This window comes from Austrofundulus limnaeus, unplaced genomic scaffold, assembly GCF_001266775.1.
Source record: "Austrofundulus limnaeus strain Quisiro unplaced genomic scaffold, Austrofundulus_limnaeus-1.0 Scaffold50, whole genome shotgun sequence".
NCBI lineage: Eukaryota > Metazoa > Chordata > Actinopteri > Cyprinodontiformes > Rivulidae > Austrofundulus > Austrofundulus limnaeus.
This window is the reverse complement of record NW_013952452.1, coordinates 2304354-2312082: the sequence shown is the minus strand read 5'-3', so window position 1 is coordinate 2312082 and position 7729 is coordinate 2304354. Positions and strand designations below refer to the sequence as shown.

The following is a 7729-nucleotide window of genomic DNA, read 5'->3' as shown; positions in this document are numbered from 1 at the left end:
GGCGAAGGGCGGGGCGGGGACTCAGACTGAATTACCTTGATCCACCACGACAGCCTCACATCACTGTCACCAGCCTGTTTGGAAGGGCTTGATGGGGCTGCGGTGCTAAGTCGCGGCGAGCCGACTGCGATGGATGTGTGTTGACAGTGGGCTGCGTTCAAGGGCACATTGAAACTGAGGGGTGGGGGGGGAGTTTGCTAAGCCATGTGTGCTGTAATTAGCCCGGGCTCTCCTTGTGCTTCTTATCTGGTGGCTGGTTGGGACTGTGTCAGATGAGTGAGGAATCCACTGTGACATTATCTGCGTCTCGCAGTGAGCCCTGAATCGTACAATAGGCAGGAGGTGTTACRTGGGAGGATCGTGCCTCAGCACCAACCGAACAAAATTAAGTTTGTAAACATCAGAAACACAAATCCTGACTAACTTACGTGATTATAAGGGAATAATATAGGAGGACGGTCATGTAATTTCCTGCAAGTGTTTTGTTAGCAAAATATCTCACGATTTAGTGGTTGGATCTAAACGAAACCTTCGAAAAGGAATCACACCTGTAACTGATCACCTTTTGGAGCCAGTCTGATTAAAAATATGTTTTTTTAAATAAATAGCCACTTGATGTTTGTAGCACTTTGGGATTTTTGTAAATAAAAAGTGCGTTACAAATTAAACTTATTATTATCATTAAATAGCCACCACAGCTAGTCAAACTGGCTACAATTCATCCCGTTTGTGGTTGTAGCCAAGAGTCATCCCCAGCACACAATCTGAGCACTAACAGGTTGAAACATGTTTGTGGGTAACATATTGGCATGAAAAGAACATGTTTAATTCACAAAATGTTTCTGTCAAAATAATAATCTTATCATTCACATCTTCATTGTGTTTATGTTGTTTACAGTTTGTGTTGTGTGGTGTGCTTCGTGCTCCTGAATGTAACAGTTGTGTGTGTTGTTTTTGTTTTGCCTTCCCTCACAGGTAAGGTGCCACACTCAGGCACTAGGTGGTGCTTAAACACAGCCGTCACCCTCAAACACACACACACACACACACACGCCTCCTTTCTCTGTACACACACACACATCATCATCAGCTCCTATTATGATCACTCAAAGAGAACAACAAAACACCCCCACCCCCCACCTTGCCCTGGCTGACACACACACATTTAAAGACACGCACACACAAAGATGGGGGGTCAAAAGATACACGGCTCAACTTACAGACCTCTTCTCTGTTCATTTGATATTCATCGGCTTCCCTTTCAGCCCTCCCCTCCCCTCCCTCCCTCCCTCCTCGCTTGTCACACACACAAACACTCACACACACTGTCAGATACACCTCTCCCTGCCTTACTCATCAAATCTCAGCCCCACGTGTCTAAAAGCCATGATATCCAGCTCATCATCTCAAGTCTGCTAGAAACACGTGTTTGTGTGCTGGACAGGCGACCAACTGCAACACAATCTGTTTAAATTCACCAATAAACATGTAGCTGTTTAAAAATAAAACATAACTTAAGTTCTGCTCGTTTATTAACGAGTTTGTACAAATGTGTTGCTGACTTATTATTGTCATCCTGGACTGGGGAAGCCCTGTGTGGTCTTTCTGTCCCTCATCAACATGGACTTATTGATGCTTGTTGTCTGAAGCAGGGGGTACATAGGGGCATGTGTCTGTGTGAGTCTGTGCATGCAGTATGCTGTGAGATATCTGTGTGTGTGTGAGTGTGTGTGTGTGTGTGTTCATTGGTGGGTCCATGGGGCAGCTGCGTGAGTATTCCTGTTGACGTTAAGCAGCTAAACAGGACCAGCTTGCTGGGCTCTAAACCTCCCCTTTCAGAGAGGACCTAATGAAGTCCTGAAAGGCTTCCTGACTCCCTCATCTGGCTTTGTTTAGGTCCAGCTCTGCCTCCTCTTTGCTTGAGAAAAGCCATTAACCCATTTAGAAGACAGTCACACACATCCTGGAAGACAGGTCTGCACCGGTTTAAAAAAAACGTTTGCATGTTAAAAAGTATTTTTGAGGTGATCAGAGAGTCCAGTTTTACTCCATTTTAGCATTATAGTATGATTCTAAAATCAGACAGAAATTTAAGACAAACCTTAAACTTTTGGAACTTTTGGTGCCTAAACTAGTTAAAGTTTCAAAAATATTGTCCATCGTTTCTTCCATTTTTTACCTCCTGAGGTGGATTTAGCAGCATCACAACACAAACACCATCAAATCTTCACAACTGACCTTTCTTTCTTTCTTTCTTTCTTTCTTTCTTTCTTTCTTTCTTTCTTTCTTTCTTTCTTTCTTTCTTTCTTTCTTTCTTTCTTTCTTTCTTTCTTTTGTTGCTCTTTCTGTCTTTCCAATAATTAGTTCACTCTCACTATCAGAAAGTAATGACTGGATGATGATCATCACAACTTTTGGAGTTAATCCAGTTCAAGCTGGTTTCTGCAGCAGCTCAGCATTAGTCAACACAATCACTGACTTTAACCCAGTCAGAATGACAGATATTGAGCTAAGGTGAGAGTCATCCTCAACACCTTTAATGTAAGACGTGTCTGAATCAGACATGTTGAATTACAACTGTGGCATTAAAAGGATGCAGGTAATACAGTATGCATTCCTTCAAGGTATGCTATGCCTTTAAATGTCTTTATTCAAATAATTGTTTTGAAGGTGCTTAATTTTACATGTTGCAGATGAAGTCCACATCACTGAGAGAAGTCTTATTTGTTGCTCAATTCTTATTCTTCAGTATTTATTGCCTGAGGCAGGGTCATATAATTTATTTTGTCATCAAATATGATTATTTTTAGGTATTTTTTGTTTAGATTAAAGATTTAAAGAAAAATAARTGGATGTTATGCATCTGTTTCTTCTCAAATACAGACAAGTGCTCAAACCCTGACCAGATAAAGGAAACATTTGTGAGATTTTTCACATTTAACACCAAACATGACACAAACGGGGGGAGGGGGGGTTGATCTATGGAGGATGTATGAAATGAATCATCCCGTTTCTGAGACGGCACCCCGRCACCTTTTTCTTCGTGCTTGTAATAGCACTTCATTTTAATTTTAGAGTTTGTGCGTGCTCAATAGAAGAAAATTGTTTCTACTTGGTTATGCCTGTCTATTGAGAGCAAGGCAAGTGAAAAGGGACTGAGCRTGGGGATGCAGAAGGAGGTGGTGGTTGCGTGGGGGAATCGAGGCAAATGCATGGCAAATAAAAAAAACTGCGGCAGTTCAAATTGAATTTGTATTCACCAGGAAGTGGGTTAACCCAGTTAAAAGTCAGGGAATCCAATAGCACTGCCTGATACGTGGTGTCGAGACAATCTCCTTTGGGGAACTTAAGCGCTCGGTTCATATGCTGCCTACCCGTGCTCAGAGCATGTTTTCAGGTAATAATAATACATCATATTGCTTAACGGCATATTTATGTAAGAACTCAGCAGAGAGGAGGCATCTGGAGTGCCTCGGCGTTGTTCTTTGAAATCACCTCCCTCAGATATGTGCCACTCGCAGTTGTTGTGTTTTCTCTTCCTTATCAGTTAGGCAGAAATGGAAAATTCTATTACAGAGCGTATTTGGTTTGTCACAGTCAGATGCCTTCTCCTCAGGTTGCATCTTGCGGGGGGGAGCGGGGTGGGGTGAAAACGTTTTCCCCCAGATTTCTGCTGTTTAAAGACATGACTTAACTGTGTCTGTGTGTGGCTCCATCACCGCTCTGCTTTTTAAAGGGATTCATGATTAGATGTAACATTAGACTTTATTTGATAAACATATATTTTAACTGTAAAATAAAGAATGTAAAAATACTGTAGGCTGTTCAGTTTTGTAAATTTTAAAAAAAATATATATTTTAACACGGATGAAGCCATTTTATTTACACACAAAGCATTCTGGGTAAATGATGACGTGGATAGGTCATCGGTGCGAGGCTGCTAGCGAGCTATATCCATCCTGAAGGTTAATCTTGGACAATATCTGATGATCGACTTTTTTAAATGAAACCAGAGAGCGTTGACAGAAAGGAGAAGGTAGAAATGACTCAGCCTGGAACTGAAAATATGGATGGAGGACAACAGAGCTGCTTCATGGAAGAAGAACCTCAGCTTAGTCTGTTAGCCTTTGCGCTAGCGCCAACGCTATTTTGCCTTATATGTATTAGCTCAGCGCTAGCGTGACAAACAAGCTAAACTGAGGTCCTCCATCCATATTTTCAGTTGCAGCTGAGTCATTTTTGTGTTCCCCTCTCTGTCATGTGGATGGAGGACCTCAGGGATGAGAGGAGAATGTGTAGCACTGAGCTAATACATATATATGGTGATAGCGTCGAGGCTAATGCTAAAGCTAACAGGCTAAGCTGAGGTTCTTCTTCCATGAAGCAGCTCTGTTGTCCTCCATCCATATTTTCAGTTACAGGCTGAGTCATTTCTACCTTCTCCTCTCTGTCAACGCTCTCTGGTTTCATTTAAAAGAGCCGATCATCAGATATTGTCCAAGATTAACCTTCAGGGTGGATATAGCTCACTAGCAGCCTCGCAACGATGACCTATCCATGTCATCATTTACCCAGAATGCTTTGTGTGTAAATAAAATGGCTCCGTCCATGTAATATATTTTTAAACTTTTAGTTTAAAAATTTACAAAACTGAACAGCCTACAGTGTTTTACAGTCTTTTTTTTACAGTTAAATATATGTTTATTAAATAAAGTCTAAAGTTACAACTAATCGGGGATCCCTTTAATTTATTAAAACAATTTTAGGTCTAAAAGGGAACAGGCCTTTTTTTACACTGTATTTTTAAAACAAAACAAAACAAAAAAAGCAATAATGAAATAAAAAAAAGCACACAGCCACAAAATGGAACAGGGAAATGACAAATCTCCAAGTCTTTGCAGTATATTGACTGCCCTTGGTTCATTGACTTTTTATTACAGGAGGTAGCACAACTGTCAGCAAATAGGGTAAATTTGTTTTAGCCATTTACTTTGCAACATTTCAAGCTTATATTTTGCACCCCGTGTACACGTYGCGCACACAGCATTTTGTGCACATCAGCAGCTAGCATGTTTTTGCTGTCTGTGTGTGGATTTAAGGTGCAGATCTAAGCAGTGAAGACGAGGAGGAGGAGGAGGAGGAAGGACTGCAGACACGGAGAAAGAAAGATAGAAAACGGGGAGGAGTAGATGAAGAGACACCCAGACAAAGAGGTGGTTTCGGTCTACCAGGAACACACAGCTCTAGCCGCCAGCAGTGTGTCAGTGGTGGTCCCCTCATCCAGTCTGCTGCAGCAGCTGCCAGAGAGGCACCAGGCTGAGCGAGACCCAGATCCTTCCATGGCCCCGTCTCAGGTCCAGAGCCCCATCAACTCCCTGTTCCTCCGGGCCCAGCTGTCTTCTCCTGCTCTCTGTCTTCACACCAAAAACCATGTTAGTYGCCCTGAATCAGAACCCTGGGGCCTGTGTCTTTTTTCTTTTCATGCAGCCTCAGCAGAAGCCCCCTTCATCCCCTCGTATGCCTTCATAACAAAACCAACCTCAGCTTCTCAACACCGCCTGACCTAATATCTCTCCTGCAGCTTCTTCCACACCAAATAATTTGCTCCCATGTGCATTCAGACCGGACAGTAACATGTAAAAGCTGTATTTCTTTTCCTATTTRTGTTACAGTAGGGTAAAGTTCTAATCAGTGTCATAAAGTAAATCTGTGCTCGTAAAATCCTTTATAACAGCTGCTAGCATATTGAGCCAACAGACATCAGACAATTCAGCTGCTTGACTAAAAGATACAGGAAACACGACCAGAAACTAAATGTGAGTGTGTGAAAATGAAAAAAGATCACTTCAGGACATGATCTGACCAAGTTTATTGTTGTTTTTTAGTTGACATTTTGCTGAAGCGTTTCTTCCACATGATCAAACTGTTATTTGGTCATAAAATGATAATTAACTTGTTAAATTACAGTGAAGGTGATCACCATGCAGGCACGTGTGATGATAGTAGAAATAAAATTACTATTTTATAATGAAATAACTTATAAATAATCAACAGTTGGGTAAATAAGATACTGTAAACAAATTATAATTGTATTAATGCTTATGAATACGTATAGTTGATGCTGACTCAGCTTCTGCCAGATCAAATGTTTTAATAGTTATTTATTCAGATAAATGTATTATTGTCTTTGTTGCTCACCTCAACAAAGATCTCCCATTAATCACTTACCTTTGCTTTACTGTATTACATTATTCTTGATAAATAYTTACATCCACTCAACTTTATTTATTTGGCAGTTTTCAAGTGTAACTCAAAGTTCTGCACACAACAGGTCAATAGAATTAGGCATGACGATATAAATCAAAACAAAACATAAAACCAGAAATATAAAACAAAAAACAAAATGCAGTGACGTCAAAAATAAAAACTTGTACAAAACAAATCATTAAAATCAAAAGATCTTTGGTAAAAATGAATTTCACAAAGAAAAGTAAGTAAAAGTCATAAAACTGCTCAAAATATTCAAGAAAGTAAAAGTACTTTTACACATACTCTAAGAAATAAAGTGTATTTACTTAAGCAAACTGGTTCCAAGTTGAATTAATTAATTTAAATTTAATCAACTCAGTTTATATTTGTAGTTTGTAACCAAGTGTTGAATTTTAAAGTAAAGATTTGAATGTTTTGAATGTAACAAAATAAAAACTAAAATTTATGATTAAAAATGGTAAATTACTGTAACAATGTAAATACTTTGTTAGTATACAGCTCTGATTAAAACACATTGCATACAGTGTAATCAAAATAAAATTGCATGTTGCTGAGGTTAGTTCTATAAAAAAACCTGTTTAGTTTGGTGTTGGCTGTTGACACAGTGTCTAATCGGTGTCCTGAACACAAGCAGAGAATCCCAACTCTGAAAAGCTCACAGATGAAGAAGTAGATGAGATAAATGCAGCACCATGTTTGAAACAGGTCACTGTTGCTATTTTTACTTACTGCACTCTAGTTGCCTTTTAATGTCTTATAAAGTTTTTACAGCTTATATATTATTAATGGTTAGACTTCTGTTCCCATTTTAACTTTAAAGTATTTGTACACATGGGCCCGCGACCTTTGAACCCACATGTGACCTGTTCCTCAGTGTCTCTGAGTTACTCTTCATTCCCGTTCACTCCCCATTACCCCGCTCCTCAAGGCCTATCCCCCATTTAAAGCCCTTTTCTCTTTCCCTGCTGGGGCTGGAGAGGGGCCGAAGCTGCAGCATCCTCCCATCCGTTAGCCAGGAGCCACAGATCCCAGCCAGAGATGCCATCTGATACAAGTCGATCATAATGAAGGTCCAGCATGGGGCTAAATGAGTTTCCACCTCAGCCACGCGAGGGGCTAATGACAAAACAGCCTCCCTGTGCTCCTTGGCCTGCCGCTAGCTTTAATCAGGGCATATGGCACTTGCCTAAACTGCTTGCCTACGAGGAGCGCAGAATTTTTTTGGGGAAAAAATGCAGTAAAAATGAGAGCTCTGACGGAGAAAGATCGAGTTTAAAAACTTGGAATGAGAGGTTTAACATGGAGGGAAGACATTCTGAAAGTTTACAAAGTTGCAAAGAATTCCTGAAATTAAAGAAGCTGCTACATACGTGTTTTTTTATTCTTCCATTTTTTTGGATAGGGTAAAACTTCCCTAATAGGCAGGCCTGTGTGCTGCCTGATGCAGCATAGAAATTAC

The 7729-nt window shown here is 40.3% G+C and overlaps 1 long non-coding RNA gene across 1 annotated transcript in view; it reads left to right on the top strand.

The window, feature by feature from the left end:
- The window catches only part of LOC106517587 (uncharacterized), a 111765-nt gene extending 105367 nt beyond the window's left edge, over window positions 1-6398 (top strand). The window contains exon 3 of the long non-coding RNA XR_001310225.1: window positions 5100-6398. This is a non-coding gene — a long non-coding RNA (uncharacterized LOC106517587). The remainder of the gene's footprint in view (window positions 1-5099) is intronic.
- The last annotated feature ends 1331 nt before the right edge of the window (window positions 6399-7729 follow it).